Here is a 23312-nt window from a genome sequence, read left to right as displayed (position 1 = left end):
GAAATCTTTTGAGAAGTTGTTTCTCTCTGATTAAATAGAAATAGTTTCCCACTTCAAAGGAAGTGCTCCTTTAATGTATTTTAAATGCTCAAATGTGCTGTTCCAATGGCTCTGCACCAGGCCACTGTGCTGCACTTCAGCCAGAGAGGGGCTCCTGCAGCAGCCTTTGTGGACACTAATCCAATGATGTGAGCACACAGACTCCTTTCCTCCTCCAGTCTGTCCCACGACTCCAGTACTGCATGGCACCAATGCCTTCCTGCATTGCTGCATCCTTTCAGCACTGCTACGGACAGTGCAGGGATCTCAGCGCAGGCCACGCTGCACAAAGAATGGGGATGATCAACAGGCTCAAGGCTCTGAAGGACACATGGAAGAAAAACCCAGCTTGATGTTTCAGATCCAGCTTCATCCGTTCAGCAGCCAGGAAACAAAGCACTTCCTTTTCTGTGGCTGCACCACAAAGCAGGGAGAACAAATTGCATTCTTACTGCTTCACTTCTGAGTGAGAGCCTTCCGTTATTTTATAATCTGCATATTTTGGTGACTATTTTCAGGGCTCCAGCAGGCCCCAGTTCCAAGCAACAGTTGCCAATGCTCAGTGCAATGCAGCTCTCAAAGGGGTTTTTCCAGCTGCCTTTTCAGCCAAACCAGGGAAGTTTTGCAGTCAGGAAAGCAGTTCATCGTGCTGCTCCTCTGGCAAAGGACACCGTGCTCTGCAACACTGCAGATGCCTGCATGGAGTTAGAGCCAGTGGAGAAGGTGAGATGAGACTTAAAGCACATCTCATCAGCCATGGAAGTGAGGATGGTTAAGCAGGTGCTTAAACAGAGCCTGGCAATGGATGATCTTGAGCATGAATAGAAGTGCTTTCCCCACAACCACCTCTCCCAGCATGGTGCTAGGTTACCGTGCTTGCAGTATGTCAATGAGCTCTCAACACAGCGAGGGAAAGTGATGGAGTGGCTGCTAACAGCCACCCTTCTGCCTGCCACAGGGTTTTTCTGGTCACAAAGACCTATTTCAGGGCCTTCACTGAGACAAGAGAGAAAAGCATCCTTTCCCTGGGATGCTGCGAGGGGATGCAGGAGTGCAGCAACCAGCAGAGCTGGGGGGAGCGGAGGAGGGTGCAAGAGCTGTGCGGCTGGGATGTGCTAAAGAAGAGATGAGGAGATGCAACATTGAAAAGCCAAAAAAGAAAGGCTTTCAGGACACAAGAAAGTTCCGCTTTGCTTTTTTTGATTGAAATGTAAACGTGAGGCACTGCGAGATAGCAGTTTGTAAGGGAGGAGGGGGATCTGCACAGCAACGTTTGCGTCGCTCCTGGTGGGAATTTCTCTGTAAAGGAGCAATTGTTTGGTGACTGCGCCTGACAAAAGTACAATTGGAGAAGTGGAGGAGAAAAGAAGAAAATCTTCTCTGTAACTTGTGCCCTTCAGAAGCAGCCCCTGTCGCATTCTGTGCCTGGCGGAGCCACCGCTGCCTGGGGAGTCTCAGGTCTTTGTTATGAAAAGGACACGGAGAGAAACACGAGTTCTCCCGAAGGCTCATTATTCAAACTGCTCCAGACCCGACGCACAAGTGCCGGTGACTTTGGAAGATGAACAATCTTATCTCTTGGGTGAAAAGGACCATTTGTTGTTTACTGTCCAGGAGAGAAAAATCACAATAGACACGAGAGGAAACTTGGAGAATAACGGAGCAAAAACTTGCCAAGTGAGATGCGATGTGGGAGGGCGAGAAGCAATGCTGCTGAGCAGGGCAGGGCTGGGACCCAGGCTCAGCACAAGAGGGGATGCTTTCCCAGCAAACACAGAGCTCCCAGGGCCCCACAGGCATCCCATTTGAGCACCCAGCAAGGAGGAAGCAGGAGATCCTGCAGTAAGCATCTCTCAAAGAAAAGCCAGCCCAAACAGGCCGAATGAGAGCTGAATGGTGAGATTTAAGTTCAAGTATCTGTCTGCTTTCTCACCAGTTCTGATCAGCCTGAACATAGGCACCATTGCATGCTGTAGGATGATGGATGCTTTTCCCCTAGTGCCCACACTGCTGTTAGTGAGAGGTCCCCAACCCTCAGCACAGCCTGGCAGAAGCATGTGGGTTAATCTGGAAATCAGCTCCTGCCTTCCTCCCTGCCCATCCCCAAATTGCAGGCTCTGCTGCAGCCGCTTCCTGGGGGTGAGCCAGGCCTCCTGAGCTCTGCTCTGCTCCAAGCCTTTGTGCTTGGATCAAGTCAAAGCAAAAATGCTCTGTTATTCTTGTTCCATCAGAAACTGTGCACATATAAATGTGCACGTGTAGCGAAAATATAGTGCAAGCAGAGTGAAACATATAATTTATTCTGGCAACTCTATAAACAGTCCCTCCAAGCAAATGGCTTCTTTTACTGAATAATGCACTCTGGACCCTCAGAAAGAACTTGTGGGAGCAGCAGGAGGTGGAAGTACATGGGAGGGTGGGAAGAGAAGGGACAGCTCTACAGGCAGAGCACTGTGCAGGGAAAGCCAAAGGGACAGCAGCTGTCCTGGGGCGCTGCAGGGCAGCTTTTCCCTTCAACATTTGGTTATTTTGGAGCTGCTACACCAACTCCCTGCTCAGCCAGGGCATGGGGTGGATCATCTCTGAAGGACAGCAATGTGGGTCTGCAGAGAGCTGGGCAGCGCTGTGACTCATCTCAGGCACACACAGAAACATCCCCCCCGACTCCTGAATGGCATCTCTTAATGATAAAAGTCCCCGTGGTTTATAATTACCAGTTTGACAAGTTCACGAGTTCCCTGTTAATTATTATAATTAGCTTTCACTCGGCGAGAATGCAGGAGTTTAACAACAATATTAACAATGGGAGGACTATTATCAAGAATTAACTACAAAGAGCCGACGAGGAGGAGTTCCTCCTGCCTGCCAGCGAGACCTATTAGCGCCGAGCCCTGCTTCTATCCTCAGCCTTGCTTAACTCAGCACTGCCTCCGAACTTGCTCGGAGAGTTAACAGCAACGCTTTTGTCCATGGTATTGGTAATAGAAGGGAAACAAGCTCCCCCTGTGCTGCTCAGAATAGGATCAAGATTCAAGCCAGCAGATACAAGGAAATTACAAGCTAAGGCTGCCAGGGACCGCAGGCGTGTTCCAGAAGCAGCCTGATGCTCCACTGGTCCCACCATGTTTCACACGTGGCAGTGCAGAGCCAGAAAGGGGGGGGGAGGGGATCCCTGGGTAGCCCCCAGCTCAGTGGGCTGCCAGCCCTTGCCGTATCCATAGGAGCAGGGGAATGCTCAGCACATAATGAGGTACAGGCAGTGCTCTTGCAAGCAGGCATCACTCAGATGTGCTCAGCACAGCATCCCCTGTGAGAATCTCTTTGCTGACCCAAGGTCAGGAGGGTATGGAGGCATTAAGCCCCCAAGGCCTAATGGGAACAGCTCCAAACAACCACCCAGCTGACTTCAAGATGCTTCTGACCACGGTCAATGCAAAAACTAAGCAACAGCTGGAATGGTGACATTGATTCAACAGCATTGTCCTCATCTCCCCTGCTTTGAGCAATGTGAGGATTGGGCCCCGTAAGCATTTGCAGCACATGCACTGCATCGTGTGCTCCAGAGCCACCAAGCCAAGCACATCTAAAAGCCTGTGGAAGCCTCTCCTCCACCAAGTATGCAGCAACAGGCCGAACAAGTAGCAGACAAACATCAGTTTTTGGCACCTCCACTTTGCTAGAGACGATAGCACCAGCTTCTCAAACGCAGCCAGACCCAGAACAGACCAACACAATACGACTTTTTTTCCTCCTTTCCAAGTTCAAACGCATGCAAAGTGCTTATCCGAAGCACGGGAGAGCTCGAGAAGCACACTGTGCAAATAATTAGTTATCTTGAGCTCTTTCACACCTGAAACAGAAGGTTGGAGGCATTTTGTTCCGCTCTTTTTTAATCACACCTTCATGGGGCAGCAGCAATGACCGAGGGGATCGGTGCTGCCCCAAGGGCCTCTGCTCTGCTCCAGCTTCCCAGTCATTTATTCCTGACTCTCCCCCCAAGGAACGAATTCTTACAAATATTTTCAAAACTACAGGCAGCAGAAACACAAACACCCCATACAAGTCAGCCCGCATCTCCTTTTACACTGGACAAATGGACATGCAGAAGAATAGAAGAGACAACAGTGATCGTTTCGTTTTGTTTGCACACAGAAAGGATCCATTCTCTTCTCAGGGAATTATTAAACATTCAGCACAAGGTAACAAATATTTCTTAAGTGTAGGAATTCCTATTGCTCTCCCCTTGCAAACAAATCACTGGTTAGCAGGAGATACTGGGTTAGTGCTCTCCCTGAGCCTTCTGGGAAGCTCCTTTGAACACTTACAACATCAGAGCACAGGACCTGATTTGTCAGACAAGCCTGACTTTATTATTTTTTTAAAAGGGGGATATTATCTCTTGCCTCCAAAGGAACGAGGAAGAGGAAAAAGCCACTGATACAGAAGGGGGTAGAGATGGATACAGAACCTCATTATTAAACAAAATAAATAAAATATACCAGCAGAAAATGTGTCTTGGCTTTATTACTATATTCTGTCCTCTAAATATTTCATTCCCAACTAATGCACAAGCCAAATGGAAGAATTCAAGCAAAACTGCACTACTTAGAATACACTTAATTATTGATTCGGCCAAGAGGGGAAAGAAAGGAAAGGAAAGACAGGGGAAGAAAAGGCACAGAGCTGTTGTTGAGCTCTGTCCTGGAGCTGCTGTTGTGAACTCGAGCAGCTCTCAGGGGAAGGCAGAGCACACACATACAGATACAGGCACGTATTCTTGCAGAAGTTTTAGCTTAGGATTTTTGAGGGCCTTTTCCTCTGCAGGCAGAAAACCAGCTCAACAGGTGGCACCCCTCAACTAAAGGCCAGAGCCTTATCACCTGCACAGGGAGCATTGCTCTGCAAAGAGAGCTGCTTTCCCCTTCTCTCCACAGCCTCCTCAGCAGCCAGAAGCCAGACAACACACTTCAGTAAGAACCTCAGCTCCTGCCAGCATCCTTTCCCAGGGATCCCCACCCCAGACAACCCTTGCTGACCACCTCAGCTCTCTGACACACAAGATATGAGATTAGAAATGACTCACCCAAGCTGTATCCATCCTTGCCAGCATTCCCATCGCCACTGCAGTCCCCACCTGCAGCAGGACCAAGCAGCACAGCTGCTGGGTAACATCATTTATACCATCCACACCATGATAAGGAGCAAAAGGAGCACACCTGTGTTAGGGGCACCGGCAGGGAAACAGCTTTGGACAGCAGAGGAACAGAAAATAGGAAATCAATGGTGAGTTAAGGCCAGAGAAAGTAATTAGGCTTGGGAGCAGTGCCACTCGCTGTGGAAGCAGTGAGTTTTTAAGTGTGCATGAACCAGATTGGTGTGCTTATACGTGGCTGAAAGCCTACCAGAGAAAGCAGCTGAGCAACGTTGCCATTCATGGGGAGAAAAACTTAAGTTGTGGTGCATTTGTGAGCAGATTGGAGGGACCTGGTTTTCCTCCCCTGCTGTGATAAGTCCAAAGCAGCAGTTTCAAAGTTGTGGGAATTGCATAGAAGGAGAAGGAAGTGCTGGTGTGTGAGGAGCGGCAGCCAGCAATGAGCACAGAGAGGAGCAAATAAAACCAAAAATAGGCTGAAATCCCACATCTAAAGCAAACTTACGTGCTTGCTGTCCATTCCAGTCGGTGTTTTTTGAGGAAGAAATCATTTTGGTCGTTGCTTTTTGTCTTTGTATTTGGACACAGGTGAAAACACGTTCTTGAAAGCGCTGCTAAAACTCATTTCTTGTTCCCAACAAAACATCTCCCCACAGACATCAGAACCCAATTTCCTACAAGGCTGTCACTGCCATTGCCTGCATTTCCCAGTATGGAAAACAGCCCATCTTCCCATATTCAAAGCCTTTCCATTAAGCTAATTTCTCCTGACTGACATGGTTCAGAGCAGAAGTGCAATCTCAACAGGGGACAGGGTGATGAGGTGGGATGTGCCAGATGGGACAACCATTTCCCAGTCTCACCTGACTGGGAGCTGAGGTCTGTGTCTCCCACACATCATTACAAGCGCTTCTTTTAATTGCTTCCAGCTGCCATCCCCTGCCTGTCCATGCATCTAGGTGTCCAGCTTTCAACCTACACACTCCTCCCACACTCCTATAGGCACTGACCTGTCTCTGTGCCCGCTGCCAAACACAAAGCAGTGAGTCTATAAAGGGAAAATAAAAGCCGGTGCAGAAGGCTTGCATTTGAAGGCTTTCACAAAAGAAAGGCAGCAGCAGAGGCAGCTCTGTGTTTTCCTCTACCCAGATCTAAATATTTATAAGTGACTTTTGAGAAGGTCTGACCTTCCCAACCCCTCCTGATGAGCTGCTGGCCCTGGTGGCTGGGGCCAGATGGGGGGAGGGAGCCCACCCCAGGCGTGCTGAGCAGGGACAGCACGCCTGCAATGCCAACCACAGCTTCAATTAGAAATTTCACTGAAATTTCAAATTACGGCTGTTTTTCTAAGCGATAGAATTATGCCGTGTTAGAGAGAAAGTGACAGGTAATTTGGGACACTGAGGATTTCTTGGACTCGATAGTTAATAGGGAGTTTAGCACCAATTCCTCTGTAATTTGCACTTCTGAGAAACCGTGTTATTATAAAGTCAGAAATCTCAAGCACTTTCAACTCCGGATCCACCAGACTGAGGATGACCAGGAATTGAGACGGCCTGAGCCCACAGGTCACCCATTTCAATATCTGAAGCGGGGTGGCTTCCCAAAACGGCCGCTCCAATCGAGGAGCTGAAAATTGGAGGTGACATTCAGAAGTCTCTGAAAATTATCACCCTGACTTCCTCCTTGAAAAGCTTATCTGAATCCTAGCTTATCCTTTGATGAGGTTACAGAAAAAGCATTCTGCTCTGAGTACTTGAAAGATAACAGGCAATATATGTGAGCCAGTACGCTTCTCCCTGGGGGGAAAACACTATCGAACATGCCGAGCATGGGACACTAATTAAATGGTCTGAATTATGCTGGACATTAAGGTCCTGTGTGGCTTGATTTAACACCTTCCTATCCTTGAACCCATGGAGCACTCATGCATCCCCATGAGGAGTGGTGGGCAGCCTCAAGGAACCCACAAGATCTTCATTAACTAAATAAATTGCCTCTAAAGATCAAACCCACTGTAGTTCTGAGGAAACACCAAGCTGAGGCTCTGGCTGATCCTGCCTGTTGGTAAAGACACGACAGTGCTCAAATTTTTGCTCAAATTCAAGCCTCATGCTTGGATTTCTCGTACTGATGCTAAACCAATAGCTATGACCAAGTGTCTTCATGAGCTTTAGGAAGGAAAGAAAAGAGAGTGGAGAAAGAGGTGCTGTTGTATCAGAGAAACAAAGTGGATTCAGTAATTGGGCTTGTAAAAGGGCCATGAAAATGGATGCAACGAAGGAAAACAGTGAAGCAAGCACAGCTGGGGGAGGGCAGGGGGGAAGGAAAACCAGTGCATTGAAACAATGGAGCTGTGGTGAGAGCAGCACCAATCTTGAGAGCCCAAAAGTCTCCTCTGGTAGCAGCGGCACATGGAAGGCACACGTCCCACATAGTGCCCCTGGGTGGGCACCAAATAACAGCAAACCACACAGCACAGATCCAGGCACTAACCTGGGGAGGGATGGTGCACAGGAACGCTATCCCAGCAGTTCAGCTTTTTAGTAACAGTAAATTATGCTCTACATGAAAACTGCTTGTAAGCTCCCAAGTGCATTCAAGATGCAGCGTATCTCCACTTCGTCACAAGAGCTCTGCAGCACAGGGCCACATATAATGCACATTTGTGTCACACGTCTTCCTCAAGCAAAAGCCCCAAACCTTTGCATTTGTGGCAGCCAGAATTACAGTATTACTTTGCTTTACTTTCAACTTTAAATAACTTATGACATTTCAATACCAAATGTAAGATGGAAACAAGGTTTGAAATGCGTAAATTATCGGTTCCTAAATGGAAAGCAACTTGAGATGGAAGTTTTCATTACAAGCTGCTGAATGGGTCAATCTCTGTGCAAACATTCAGTATGATTAGTAGACAAGTGCAGTCCTGGAGTGCAGAGGGCTTGTTTCCAAATAAAGAAAACTTTGCCCCCAAAGCTCTCAACTGTACTAAGGCTTTGTGTACCAGAGTGGTCATTTCACGGGCATTTCTGAGAAGGCAGAATTGAAAGGCTCTGAAACCACAAAGGAAAACACAAAGGGAAAATTGCACAAAATTAGAAACTTTTAAGGCATATTTTCATTTTCTACCAATCAAACGGTGATGGGGGTGCGAAAAGGAGCTCTGTAGGATTCTGAGCTCAGGGCTGCAGGGATGCTGGCATCTCACATCACAACTGGCTCAGATGGGCTCCAACGTGGGCTGGGGACCACTGAGCTGCGGTCAGCCATGGAGGTGCAGTTTACGTTACATCAAAGTGAAGAATACTGGAGAACCATGAGCAGCTGTTTCCCACCCCTGTTAGGAGTACTTCTCTCCAGTGTGGGACAGCTCACCTGGAGGGAGGCAGGGATGTGCCAGCGTAACCTCTTTTCTGATGAGTTTGTCACTGAAAAAGCGGACAAAAGGGAGAAAAATATTTTAATGGCTTAATTCCTTTTGAAATGAGCTCTTTCTTAATGCTGTCCCTCCCTTTAAAATGCTGATAATTGTTTCCTGGTTCCCTGCCATATTCCAAACCATTGCTGTTAGCACTTCAGGCACCGCTGCGGAAGATCAGTCGGGAAGCATTCTGAATGCCTTACATCAAAGGGACTGAAAAACTGTAAATTTAACAGAATGTATTATGCAGGTGGGGGGGAAAAAAAATGGAAATTCTGTTAAAAAGGAGAGCTCATTTCACCTCGTTCTGGGGCAGGGCTTAAGACAGCTAATGCGTCTCTGAGGAAGAGCTCCAGTCTGCCACAACTCAAACAGCTGCGAGCCTGGGAAGTGGGAGCAGCAACAGGTAGAAGAGGTCCCCAGGTTCAGTGTGGATGGGGAAACCCACCAGCAGGGAGTGTGGAACCTCAGGTAGCGAGTCAGGAGAAGAGGAGCTCAGAGGAGACTTTGTCAATGCCTGCAACTCCCTGAAAGGAGGTTGGGGCAAGGTGGGTGCCAGCCTCTTCTCTCAGGTAACAGTGATGAGAGGTGATGGCCTCAAGTTGCACCAGGGGTGGTTCAGGTTGGATATTAGGAAAAAAATTCTTCTCCAAAAAAGCGGTCGTTGACACAGGTTGCCCACGGAGGTGGTGGAGTCCCTGGAGGTGTTCAAGAGCTGTGGGGATGTGGCACAGATGAACACGGTTTGTGGACATGCTGGGGATGAGTTGACGGTTGGATGAGTTGATCTTCGTGGTCTTTTCCTGGCTTTGTGGTTCCATAGCTCTATAGGTTGGAAGGAGGCTCCTGGAGCAAGCTCAGCCCTTCCCACCTGTACAGGAGACCTGTGCTCAGCTCTTGGTGCTACAGCAGTGTCTGAGGGCAGCTCCAGGTGAACACCCAAGGGAGTCCCCTGCACTGCCATAGACCAACACCTGCACAGCAAGACGGGGGGAAGCAGAGGAGGGATGCAGGTGAAAAACAAAGAGGAAAAGATGAATGCAGTAGGATCGAGGGTTAGGAAATCTTTTGGTGAATTGCCCAGGACAAGTTGCCACCTTCAATAAACATCTCCCTGCCCACCCCAGCCCAGGCCACCGTACTGCATGGGCTCGGTGCAGTCCCTGGCTGCAGGCTGGGAGGGCTGCAGTGGCCAACACAGCAAAGCTGAGCAGCCCTGGGAGGAAATGCTTCAAAGGGCCCTCGCCTCAAAAATGTTGAACATTATTTCCATGGGTCCTTAAACAGAATAATTCATTAGTCAGCTAACAGCAATCAATAGCACACTCCAACAATTTATACGCTGACTCTGTTTACCCGGTAGACCCTCTTTGATAATATTATTTATGATTCTAAATAACTCCATCGGTGTTCAATAGAGCTGGGAGGCACCTAAGGGACTGGGGCACAATCAAATTATGAAGACATATGGTTTACTCAGCGCTGGAAATGTTCAACTGCATTTCATTGCTGTTAGTCCTGCTGCAGTACCTTCCCCAATCACTTCTACAACCTTCCTAATATCGTTTGCTGGAAGGGAACACTTCTTCAGGGAGAGGGCTCTCACAGCTGACTGAGAGATGTGGCTGTAAAGGGAGTTTTATTGTGGTTATTTCTGCATTCCTGGTGCTGAAGGACAGGTCAGCAATCTAAGCTTGCCCCACACGCACTGCTCTGCATGGTGCATGTAGCAGCCCACGTTAATAAAGCACTTCTGATAGACCCCAGACCAGCCAAGTGCTGAGTCATTATTATCGACAGAACATTGCGTAAGTACTCCACTGAACGTCCTCTGGGCTTTGAAGGTGTATAAAGCTAACACTGGTGCTATATTGCTCTATAAACTCTAGTCCTCCCCGCAGAGAGGCAATAATTAATCAGACGATGCATGATATGTAACAATTTAAAAAGGTAAAACTTCCCAACAAAAATTACGGGACTGGAGAGAGGCGGGCGATGCGCTGCAGCGAGCTGCGCCTGGCATCCCATTTCTGTCCATGTGCCACTTACAAGGGCTGAATCCTGCAGGTATGATGAAGCACCAACCCTGCAGCCTGCATGCTCTGCTGCAGCACTGCGCTCCAGCACCTTTATGCCATGCGCAGGAGCTGCTGACATCAGCACACCCACGGGCTTTGCAGGACCCTGAGGGGCAGATGAAAGCCAACATCTCTGCTTCTGAATACAGGAACTCCTCTTGATGATGATCCTGCTCGTTCACAGCTAACAAATAGCCCGGGCTATAAAATAAAATGAGAGCAGTTACCACTGTGGAAATATAATCTCTGAGAAAATCCCACTAGAGTAATAATTAAAACAGATACTGAAGACTCTGACAACCCTGGATTTATTTTTGGTTTTAAACTATTTCTGCGATGCAATTTCCTTTTGAAAAATCAGCATCTCCTTCCCATAGCAGATGCAGATATTTCAGTCTGGGTTTCCCCCCCCTCCCATGAAGTACAATGGAAAACTAAACAGTGACATTTCCCATGGAATGGAATGGGAAGACATTTGTGACTTGGAAATGTCAGGTTTCTTCACCTCCACTTTCCCATGCAGACTTGCACTTTTGATGATATCCCTTTCTATAGTGAGAAAACGTTTAGGTGGAAGATTTCCAGCCAGCCCCTGTAATTACACAGGATGTATGGCACGCAGCAACCCTCTCCCTACTGCTTCTAAAACGGTAACAACGGGAACATTGCTTTGTATTTGCCAGCTGAGGATGATTAAGAAAGAAGCCAGTAGGGGGCCAATTTTTTTTTTTTTCTTATTTAAAACATTTGGAAATAACCTAAAATCCAATGCTCAGGCTCACAGCTTGGCTCTTCTGCTGCTTCCTGTCACAGCTCCCATCCCCAGAAGCTGCAGTCACTTCTGGAAACCTGCTCCAACCCCCATCCTGCAGGGAGATGCCTTGCTAACAGCCATCAGTCACAGCTGCAGAGACCTCTTTGGGGAGTGGGAAGGTGAGATCCATGGGACAGCTTTCAGGCCATGTCCGGCACCCTGCATTTGTAGCCTTAAAGGCGATGTTATGCTCTTTCTATTTAGTTATCCTCACTTCCTTTCCTTCTTGACATTTATAAACTTTGGATGTTTTTCCTCTTTGGGTCCTAGAAGGGCATTTTGGAAGTCTGTATCATAGCACATAGGAACGTCGTACCCCCTGAAATCACACCCAGGTCACCCCACCATGAGATCTCCTTCGTGCTGTGTCCTCATGTCCTGTCCCATCCTGGGGATTTAGCTTCAGCTTCTGTCACTGTTGCATGCCCAGTCCCACGACCACGCCACGATGCTGTGCTTTGGGGTGCATGGCGCTGCTGCCCCTGCAGCTGCCAGAGGGAGGAAGACATGGAGATGACTACAAATGCTGGGAGAAAAAAAGAGATTCCAAGGGATCAGAAGGATGCTCTTAAAGTAAGTGGCAACTTACACGTGAAACATCAGTGACTGCCTTGAGCTGAAGGCCAGTTTGGCAGTGGGGCTATGCAGGGGCATTGTCAGAGGCAGACAAACCTTGCTGTAGCATCAGTGGGAGAGGGGCCATGGGGCATAGCAAGAGCATGGATGACATTGGTCCCAGCTCACCTCCTCCCATTGCGATGCTCACACTGGCCCCACTCTCCTCTCCTCCCAGAGGTCCAGCTTAGCTGCATGCCAGGTGAGACCCTTCTCATTCCTCCCACTTAATACCCCCAACTCCTTAAATGGCACTGAGACTAACTGAGTGGTGGATAAACATTAGTTTCACAGCTCACAAAGCAGAACCGCCAGCTACTGCCAGTCTAGATGTAATGAGTTCCTCCCAGGGCCCCTGGGAGCATTTAGAGTGGGCTCTTCTTTACCCAAGCTGCCAGTCAAGCCGGTACCAGGGGGAGAAGGAACGCCATTAATCTCTTTCCCACCATCTCATCCATAGCTGAAATCCCTTCGAGCATGTAACAGTTTTATTTTAATGTGCCATCCTGGTGACGTGGGCAGCAGCAGCGTGGGCAGAACGCGTGGCTGCCCGCATGTCCCCACACAGCCCAGCCACAGGCTCTGCTTGGGGAGAGCCACCAGCACGGAGCCACGACGAGGGAGAAGCATTCCTGTGTTGCACTCTGCATACAGGCTGCTGTTGTCACCTCCGTGGATATTCTTTAATTAACAGCAGATTGCTGCTCTGTGGAGAGAGACTAATTTAGCACCCGAAGAGAAGCAAAGAAAGTTTGCTGGCAGCACATCGCCAGTGGCCAGAGACATCTCCGACCACACCATGCTTTCACTGGGACCCTGAATCACTTGTCAGGAGCTTTTCCCAAGTGGCCATAGTGAATCAGCTAATGAAGATGATGTCATGAATCTCGCAGGCACTTCAATAGCCCATCCACAGCTGCTGCCATGTCCCTAACCCCTCCAGTCCTCCTCTGGAAGACAACATCGTATCATAGCATATCATTTTCACAGAATGACTCAGGTTGGAGGGGGCCTTAAAGGCACCAGCCGTGGGCAGGGCTTCCCCCCACCAGCTCAGGCTGCCCAGGGCCCCATCTCACCTGGCCTGGAGTGCCTGCAGGGATGGGGCACCCACAGCTCTCTGGGCAGCAGGGCCAGCGCCTCACTGCCCTCTGACAAAAGAATTGCTTCCTCACAGCTCACACACATCTCCCCTCTTGCAGTTTAAACCCATTCTCCCTTGTCGGGTCACTATCAGACCATGTATACAGTCACTCTCCCTCCTGCTTGTAAGCTTCCTTCAAGTTCTGGAAGGCTACAATGCACTCTCTGCAGCTTTCTCCAAATGAAACAAGCCCAACTTCATCAGTCTTCGTAGGAGAGGTGCTCCAGCCTTCTGACCATCTTTGTGGCCCACATCTGCTCTCCTGCTCCCACTGCAGGAGCAACCCACAGTGACCTGAGATCACATCGGAGGGGCAATGCCATCAGCGGTCAGCACTCAATGCTATGAGGATGTGTGTAGGAGGAGCAGGATTTACGGGTATGTTGCCTTAAGGCAAGGTCACCTGGGACAGATCCGGAGCTATGGAGGTGCTGCATTAGCAGCAATGTCTTGCACAACACCAGCACCTCACTGACAGGAGCGCAGCCATCCGTGCCAGCATATCACAGACCACTGATAGCGTGAGCAGGGTGCTTGCATCCCAGACAAGAAACACCATCTGAGATGTGAAAGGAGCCACACGTAGGAGTTATCTGTTGCCTCTCTCCTCAACTCATCTCAGAGCCGACTCAGTGTACAAGATGGAGAATGATAGAGTCACTGCAAGGCCCTTTCCAGAAGTCTGATGGACGGACTGCCAAGCTCTGATTGTATCCAGGCTCTGTGTGTCAGCCCAGGGTTGCTGCTCCCGCATCCTCTCTCACAGAGCAGAAGCAATGCTCTAATCCGCAGAGATGGGCAGGGTGCCAGAGTGGACTTTTCCATCCCTAATCTCCAAGACGCATGGACACCTGTGTCTCTCTTCTCTGCCTGGCCGTATTTAGCAGCTGTAATTATATCCTTTCAATCTCTGTATAAATAACTGGAATTCCGGGTAAAGTGTTGGTTTGCTTGATTTACATCCCCAGTAAGTCAATAAGGTTGCAACAAGGATAAATCAAGGCAGAACTGCATACTCAGAAGATCTGAGAGGAAGAGAAAGAAACTTCTGCTCCCCTCTCTCTCCCATTACTCATGCTTGTTTATAAAGTGGCTGGGATAGTTTTGGCATTAAATAAACATTAAGTGATTGCTAGAATATTTCATCATTGTCCTAAGTGCCCACAGAGGGTTGCGGGAAGGAGGCACTTGTTTTTCCAGACTACTTCAGCTTTCAGGGCTGTGAAGGAGGCTGAGGCTGTTGGCTGAGTGCCCCCTCCCCATTATCATTCTCTGCACTAGGGTGGCTTCTCTGCAAGAGCAGGGGGAGGCGGGGAGCCCCGATTCCTGAGATTCCCCAACTCTACTCCTTAAAGCCCAACCAGGAATTCCTCCTTGGTGTGACCTTGCTTCTTCTTTGCAAAACAGCAGCTTGTGAGAAGTCAGGGTGCTTTGCAAAGCCCAGAACACTGCCGTTGCTTCCTCTCCTCCTTCCTCTCCCTCAACCCAACCACTGCTCCCTGGGGGTAGGTGCGTGCCTTCCTGCCCCCTCCTGCTCACAGCCCAGGCACCATTAGCAAACATGCTCACCTCAGACCCCCGGTGCACATCCATCAATACTCATCACTCAGTATTTCAGCTCTTGGGTGGGAGGAAGCGTAAAAACTAAGCCCTACCTCATCACTCAGCCACAGCATTGTTTATCTCACACTGGACCATAACCTGCAGCATACAGAGAGCAGTAGTGAGGCTTCACACTGGTCTATCCGATGGAGGAGCTGGCCAACCCAGGTAGGGGCAGAAGAAAGCCACGGCATTAACTGCAGCGTCTGCATCATTGGACAGCAGGCTGCATGGCGGGGTGTGCGATGCTAGATGGACGAGTCTGTCCTGGATGTTTTTCAAGTGGAGATTAACCACTGAGTAGGTTCTTTTTATTTAAGATGCCATATGTCTCTTCCCTCTAAATATCTCTTCCATCAGACACCGCTGTGATTCCCAGTCTGCCTTCCAACACTGCCTTTCAGACACGATTCCAAACACTTCATAAAATCACGTTAAATCAGAGTCAGACAATACTTTCAGGACTCCTTCTGCCCATTCTCCTGCTCTATGCCGTGCCCACACATACGCTCAGCTGCTTTGTCTGCTCTGGCTCTCCACAAAAACCTCTCCACAAATACATTTTTCAGGATTCCACGTGTGAGATTTCCCCGTTAAAGCTGCCAGAGCTGCGCTGCGAACCCTTTGGTTTTGGGGTGGGCTCCTCCTTGGTGACTTATCTGATTACACTGTGAATTCTTTTCTCCATCTGTGAAAGGGGGGTGGCAATGCTAGCCCTCCCCCCCCCGCTGTGAGTTTCAATATATCAAGGACTTCGAGGCACTTAATACTATGTAAATGGGAGACATATCAGCTGTGCCTCAGACAAATGAATTTCACTTAGATTGATGGGTGTGAAGCACTTCCAAAATTAGGCCTATTCTTCTTAAATCAAACAGTTTCCCCAAGCCAGTTCAGCTCCATTGATGTAGAGGAAGTCATCAAGTTGCGATTCATCATTGGGTTCGATAAAACACCCTCAGTAGGCTGACCCACCACATGCTGCTCTTCTTTAGCATGAGTTAAAGTTTGGTCAAACACACGATGAATACCACTGTATCTCGTGACATCACAGGGCTGAAAATCCTGGGCATGCTCCTGACTGAACTCAAAGCACACAAAGCATCTCATATGGAGCTGGGAGCAACACCTGGATATATAGGCTCATGTTCAGCGGTTGCAAACCAACGGATTCGCTGATCATCCTTGTTCCTCAAAGCTGAATTGGAAACATGCAAGTCAACCTTTGGTACCTCAGAGTGCCCCACTTCACTGCCATGGGTCTCTGCCACTCTCCTGCAGCCTTAGGAAGGAGGTTGGCTCTACTGCTGGTCAGTGGGGCTGAAAAGCAGCACTCAGTGATTGGAGTGCCTCTGTGATGCTGAGCTGTTTATGACATTAAGTGGTCCATAACAGTATAGATAATGTCATAAACCTCATTTCATTCAGTTAATAAACAGTAAATCCATTTTGCACATAGGAACATCATCACACCTGTAGATAGCCAAGTAATGTCATGGTAAACCATACTGAGCTGTTAACTACAGCTTAATGTTCACATATATGGTCGGACTGCAATTCCTCTCTAAGAGGCAGCGCTCAGCCTTAATGTTGGGGTGAAGCCTCTCCATGCCATGAACACACTCTATAGCCCAGGGAGGGGAGCACGTGCTGGATCCCACACTGTGGTGCCCAAACAAAGCCCATCTCCCCAGGGCTGCAGCTTCTCTCCTCCAAAAAACAAGCATTCATCCAACTGAAGGCCCCCGTATGTTGTTTATACATAGAGGAGCTCAGCTCTCTCCAACTTTTTTTCTAACTGCAGATAATCAGCAAAGCTGGGCAAATAATTCAACACGTATAATTTATTCTATGAATTTTGATTCTTTGCCCACAAGCTGCTTGTGCTTCTCACAAAGGTCCTGTGAAATTATTCAGAGAAAGCGCTGCCCTGGCCTACGGCTCTCTCTGACCCCCCCAGCACTGCACTGCTGGCTGTTGGCTTATGCAAGAGAGATGCCTCCATCACCTGCCATCCCTGTTTATGGTCCAGGACAAAACCAACCTCAGAGGGCACCAAAGCATTAATAGAAGCCATACCTGGATGCCCAGTACTGCATTTCCAGGCATCGTGCTGTACTAGGTGCAGCAACCGGTTAGCTGAGTAATCATGGAAATGTGGTCACGTCATCCATGTGTTTGTACCAAAATGCCCCACACTGTCATTAAATGAGACTAAACACACACAGGAGCAGCAGTAAGCACAGCTGTGCTGCTTTTACCCATTGGCAGCGCAAGGAGATGATGCTGCAGCCTCACACGTAGCTGCAGTGCCAGTTAGCAAGCTTTCCTGAACTTCTGTTGAAGCTGTGAATTAAGTGGCATCTGTTGGAGCTGGTTTCCTACACAGGTCTCCTTGTGCCACCACACCGTGCCTCTCCCCCACACATCCAAACACAGCTGCTGGCAGGGACTGAGCCCAGTAGTGCCAAGGCTACAACTGCAAAGGAAAAGGCTGAAGAGCATCCAGCAACACGAAGAAGTGCATAATCCCCAGCTTTGGGAAGAGCCAGTTTCAAACTTTGCTAAAAATGACTTGCTACGGGGGCAGACCAACATGCTCCTGGCCAACTAACACATTAATTACATTACAGCTTTGCAGCCATCATTACACAGTATTGCCTTCATGCGTGACAGGCAGCAGAATAGCTGCTACAACTTCCCTTTAACAACCCATCCAAGGTGGGAGGTGATGTGTTTATAAGAACTGCCACATTAATGCCTGGTTACAGACCATACCAGAGGCTCCTTATAGCTCTGATGCCTTGATGGTCACCACTCCCAGCTGATGGCATCCCAACTGCACTCACCCCATGGATACCCTCCATCTCTTCACTTTCACATCTAAACATTGCCAGCTTGTCTGCAGGAAGAACTACGACCCTGGAAGTTAAATGTGCTTGCCAAGACAAATGTTGATTTCCTTTCCCTACCAGCACTCAGATATCTAGTTAATTCAATGCAAGGAATTAAGCTTTGTTTCAGTGTTTAGCTGGAAAATAAATTAAAAAACATTGAGGTAGAAAAACACTGCGGCTGTTAAAGCTGTTTAGTGACCAAGACAGCCTCAAAATGTGTTTTAGGCTGACTTAGCATACTGGCTTTTAGAAGCTAAGTAGACAAGTGAACTAATCCCAGGTCTTAACAACTAATGTTCAAACCCAACTTTCATTTCCAAATGCGCCCATACGTTTGAGAATGAGTCATAAGGTGTTTGCTGTGTGGTGGAGAAACAGACAAGCTGGGAAGGGTATTTTTATGTGTTTGTGAATCATTGTATATGATATTTTCCTCCACCGTGCTTCTCTGCCCTAACAGTTTTCTGCAATGAAATTCATTCAGCTGTACTGGAAATGTAGGCACTTTATAGAAAATCTTTAATAGTGCTAGCACAAATGGATGGCTCTTATTTCCTCCCTGCAAAGTGGCGATTTGCAAAACCACTGCCAGCAAATATTTACCCCCCTCACTCCCCCCCACCCCAGGCCATTAAACAAAGCCTAATGGAAATGCCTTCTGGCAGATGCAGCTGGGACCGACGTGCCTGTGGGCAGCAGTGCCACGAGCAAGGGCACCCGGGGGGCACACAGCAGCCACAGTGGGCTCAGGAAGCAAGCATCCTGCATCCCTAAGGCAGATGCATAATCAAACAGAGACACAGAAGACATCAGATGATATGAGGCACTGCACAGGTTGCCCAGAGAGGCGGTGGTGCCCCATCCCTGCAGACAGCCAAGGTCAGGCTGGACGGGGCTGTGAGCACTGCTGAGCTGTGGGTGTCCCTGTGCGCTGCAGGGAGCGGCACCAGGCGGCCTTCAGCTCCCTTCCACCCAAACCATCCTACCAGTCTATGTGCACAACCCTGCAAACATCAATATGGAAACTCATATGCACACAAACACACGAGTGCGTGGCCACACCACTGCCAGCATCCATATAAACAAGCACACAGAGGGACAGCAAAACGCATAGATCATTTCCAACACTTTCCATCCTGGCTGTGACGCCTGTTTATTTTCTGGTATGCTCATCTTGCTGGTATTTTTAACATTTAATTAGTTGAGCCAGCTGCTTTCGCTTTACAAAGGGCTGCTTAGTTTTGCGTTGTTCTAAATGCGCTCCCTTTGTTAGCAGGATCAATGCACACTCTGGCCATGCTGCACAGCCCAGACCCCAGCACTGCTCTCTGCTGCATTGAGCTCCGGGCACAGGAAGCAGTGGTAGCTGCAAGCTTTGCATGGCAGCAGCCAAGGCAGCCTGGACTTCAGCCTGGGCTTGGAGGAGAACAAAGCACAGCACCACTATACATTTCCTCTTCATGCCTCTCCTCTGAATGGGAGCTGAGAGCGACCTTATGCTCTGCAGATTGTTGTCCCTTGGAAACAGGATGAAAACCAGAGGATGTGCCACATAGAAGAAAGATTTTTGCCTGGCCGCAGTGGGGCAGGGATCCTGTTCCCCTTGGCAAGGGGATTCTCAGCAGTTGGAGTATAATCACTGCCTGTGTGGATGAAAGACATTGCTTTTTTATCAACAGAGCTCAAAAATCCCCCCTAGGAATGGGCCACAGGAGAGCTTTCTGTTTACACGTCCCCACCAGGCAGCTACAAAGGCTCTGTGAGCAGTCAGAGCATGCTGGCTCATCCCTCCCCGGGCAGAGCATGGCAGCTGGGTGGGGGGATTGCCAGCCTCCCAGGTCCAGCCAGGATACCAACCCTGGGTTTTGGGTCCATCATTAATGATGGATACAGGGCAGCTGTGAAGCATCCCCAGAAGCAGCTCCTCCTGTATGCATTCATGGCTACAGTGCAGCCCCACAGAACACAACTACAGAGCTACAAAGCCACGCTGGTTACCCATCAGCTATACACAATGCAGTGTGTTCTGTTCTGTCCCCAGTCCATCTCCCCACTTTTTCCCCTTACGCTCCTTGCAGAAGGGCTGAGGACGAGCAGCGGTGGCATTGCCATGATCCCATCCCCTGGCAGCTCTGCCCTGCATTGCTGCTAATTCATTGCTGGCAGAGATTAGGAAAGAAGCACTGTCCCCATTAAGGTCGCTGAAAGAGAGTCCATTGATTTCAGGGGAGCTGGGATTTCAGCCTGATTATCTCTATCACTCATGAAAATACTTCTAAGGAGTTTGCCTTTGGAAAAGGGCAGATTGCCTCAAATGTCAGGCGTTAGCAAAGCACTGCTGCTTCCCCAGACGGACTTCCCTCCCCAGCTTCAAATGGCACAAAAGGACCCCTGTGCTATTCTATTCAGACCAGAAGAGATCTTACACCTTTAAAGCAGAGAGAAGTTTACCCGAGAATGTACACATGAACTTCTATCTTCAATAGTTATAATCTTTTTTTCTCCAAGGAAATAAATTTTTAATTGTTCTCATTCTTCCATATCACCTTTGAATAGGATTTGCTTTTTCATTGGAAGTCCAAGATGGAACACTTCGAAGTCCTCAATTTTCAGGCCCATACAAACCTATCACTTGCGACACCAACAAACAAAGCCCAAACATGTTTAATGAAACAGTTTGGGGTTTAGAAATGAATGCTTTTGTTTTGCTCAAAAAGCTGTTTGTAGCTCCAATCCCAAAGACTTTCTTCCCACAAACCCCTTTAATCCAGCTCTAAAAACCTTCTCTTTGAGAGAGGTGTAATAGACGCGTGCTCGCCTGGCTGGATTTGCCTTCCTCCTCATTAGAGCTACCAGCACCAAGTCCTGTGCTTGGAGGGAAATGAATCTGCTCTGGCTGCTGCAGATAGCAGAGGGAGCGCACGCTTATCACAGGTTAGCCCTCCGATAAAAGAACAAAAGTAGAGCTCAGCAAACGATATCTAGCAAACAATAATGTGCGCTTTCCCCGCTATTTTCCTTTTCCAGTTGTCAGTAAGCAAAACTTGATCGCTTTCCCTGGTGTCTTTGCCCCATTGGTGGCACAGCTGACCCAGGGTGGGGATTCTGGCACTGGACACCGCGGCTCTCCTGGGCGCACCTCCAGCCATGGTCAGAACCCTTCCCCTTTCTGAGCTTCAAATTCATTTCTAGCAGGTGCTGACATCAGAACTGCTGCCCATGCAGTCATTTCTGCCAACAAACTCATTAGCAGAGAAATTCATTGAGTGAGCACAAAGGAAGAACGAACTCAGGCTCTGCTGGCTGCTGCTCCCCAACCAGAGGGCAGCTAAGCGCATGCACTCCTGCTGCACACCAACCCACATGCACCTCCTCAGGCTCCTTGCACCCTTCCCAATGTACTTCTTTCACTTGGAGCACATCAAAGCTCTGCCACAGAGCTGCGATTCCACAGCACTGCAGCCCAGACTAGAGAGCCTCTGGCCATAGGGATTCAATAACACTGCTCACCTGGGGACAGCCTCCAGCACAAAGCTGCACCTAAAACACACCTGCAGGTGGACATGTGCTCCCATGGAGCCTGAGGAAGAGGAGCAATGCACAGAACATGCACTGTATGTGGTGCCCAGCCTGGGCAGTGCTGATACCAGCACAGCTCTGCACCACCAAACCACAAGCTTCTGAAGCAACCTGACCACATTGCCAGGCAGCTCAGTGCCTCCTAGCACATGCCAACACTCTGCAAAAAGAAACATTCCCCCCTTGTGCCCCCAGCCATGCTCCCCTTCCCTACCTGGGGGCTCCACTTGCTCCTGGGGCACTCAGCACCTCAGCAACACCTGCAGAATAGACAAACCCAAGGGGAGAAAGGGCCCCCAATCCCCTATTTATCTCCAGGACCACCTCTCTGTTCACACCTCACTCATCACCCACAGCTGCTCCCAGTGTCTGAGTGCTGCCTGTGCTCCCACTCGTGTGCAGGGCTCTGCTCCTTGCTCAGCCTGGCCCTGCAGCTCTTCCCTAAAAAGAAGAACAAAAGAGCATCAAAATCCAGTGGGAACACAGAGAAGAGGGTTCTGGGGGTCTGACTTATGAGGAGGCATAAAGGGATGTCAGCTAGGCCTGTAAAAAAGTAAAGGGGCAGAGGGGAGATGTGAAGGATGTGAGAAAGCTGTGCAAATAATAGTAATAATAAAAATAATGTTTTTTATAAGTTGCTCACTGAAGGGTGCAGAGGGGCCTGAGCAGACAATTAAAACACAATAATAATAAACAATAATAATTAAAATCTCATAAAGCGCATCATAGGGAAAAAAAAAAAAAAAAAGCCAAATATTCTGAAGCTCATGAAATCCTGCAGAGGACATAAAATAAAGGCAAAGGGGAAAACTTATCTGAGGTTGACCAAAAATATATCACATGTAGTAATGGGTTTGTGCTAAAGAGAAAGAGAGGAGAGAGATGGGAGCCCTGGGCAGGTTAGGTGTGTGGTTCCCAGCCCAGGACCAGGAGATCTGCAGGCATTGGTGTTCCCTCCCTAGATCCACTTTAAAAACTGATTTTCAGGGAGCTGTTTGTGGCTACTGCAAATCATTTGCTTTCAGATAGTGTCTAATCTGCTAGCTTTTCACCAAGTATTGGATTGCATTCCAGCAAACAGTGGGCATCAAATCTAAACTCAGCAGGATGCCTTTAAATGATGTTGTATGGGTGCGTTCTGTCATGTTGTCCCAAACTTCAGCTGGCAGGGGGATAACACATCCTGATTAGCAGCTGAAAGACGAGTGTGAGCTCTCACTCTCTTTCTCCATGCAGTTGTATGCGGATGTGTGCTCAGATCCTCACTGTATAGACAGAAGTCGGAGATCAGGGTAGTCTAAAATGCAGCATGACTGCAGCACACACAAGCAGAATGCCTCTGACAAGTTACACCAATTATACACCCGTTATTTGTCACATCTGTTCACTCATCAGCTTGCATTTCAGGCATGAGAATGCATCTAAAGATAAGACAGCAACAAGAAAGTGGGGCAGACTGACGGTGCAGAAGGGCGATGTTTGCAAGTCCTTGCCCAGCACTGCTCTGCCCACCCTGGGATGATGCACCATAAATATGCATGCAGCGTGGCAACGGGGTACCACTGCATTTTGACATGTATTATATGTTGGAATAACTCAGAGGGATTTCTGCACAGTATAATAATGAGCGCGCTCGGTAATAGCCAGCTCCAGGAGAGGAGACAAAGCTGGAGTTACTGCACCTGCAGTTTAATAGTTGGAGAATTGTGATCTTAGAAAAGCAGTTTGCCCTAACGACATGATCCGTACAGAGAAAGCCTCTCGTCTCGTTTAAGCTGGCTGTGGGGGATGTTTGCAGCCAGAAGACTCGCAGAAAGGATGCGTTTTCTGACAGCAAGAAGGTCACCCAGGCTGAGAGCAGTGCTGTGTGCCTCTGCTGCATTGAAATTTCTGCGCCCTCAATTTGCCGTCGTGATATCAGCCGAGCATTAGGGACAGGGAGGCCAGCCAAGAAAATGCTTTTCTGAT

The 23312-nt window shown here is 48.7% G+C and overlaps 1 protein-coding gene and 1 long non-coding RNA gene across 3 annotated transcripts in view; one reads left to right on the top strand and one right to left on the bottom strand.

Annotated features, from left to right (window-relative positions):
• Positions 1-23312, top strand: part of APOC3 (apolipoprotein C3) — a 298571-nt gene that overhangs the window by 112295 nt on the left and 162964 nt on the right. Inside the window, exon 1 of one of the 2 annotated variants that reach the window (XM_052697469.1) lies at positions 12652-12655. The exons of the other annotated variant lie outside the window; for it this stretch is intronic. The gene's annotated coding sequence lies outside the window, so the exon portion shown is untranslated. Of the gene's footprint in view, positions 1-12651; positions 12656-23312 lie in introns of those variants that run through there. 2 annotated transcript variants of the gene reach the window in all.
• LOC128087658 (uncharacterized) lies at positions 18881-21615 on the bottom strand. The gene is made up of 2 exons (XR_008209933.1): positions 21559-21615; positions 18881-19408 (listed from the first exon to the last, which is right to left on the bottom strand). It is a non-coding gene; the product is annotated as an uncharacterized LOC128087658 (long non-coding RNA).

Source organism: Tympanuchus pallidicinctus, unplaced genomic scaffold (genome assembly GCF_026119805.1).
Source record: "Tympanuchus pallidicinctus isolate F22 unplaced genomic scaffold, pur_lepc_1.0 scaffold30, whole genome shotgun sequence".
Classification (NCBI taxonomy): Eukaryota; Metazoa; Chordata; class Aves; order Galliformes; family Phasianidae; genus Tympanuchus; species Tympanuchus pallidicinctus.
This window is presented reverse-complemented; position numbering and strand designations above follow the sequence as displayed.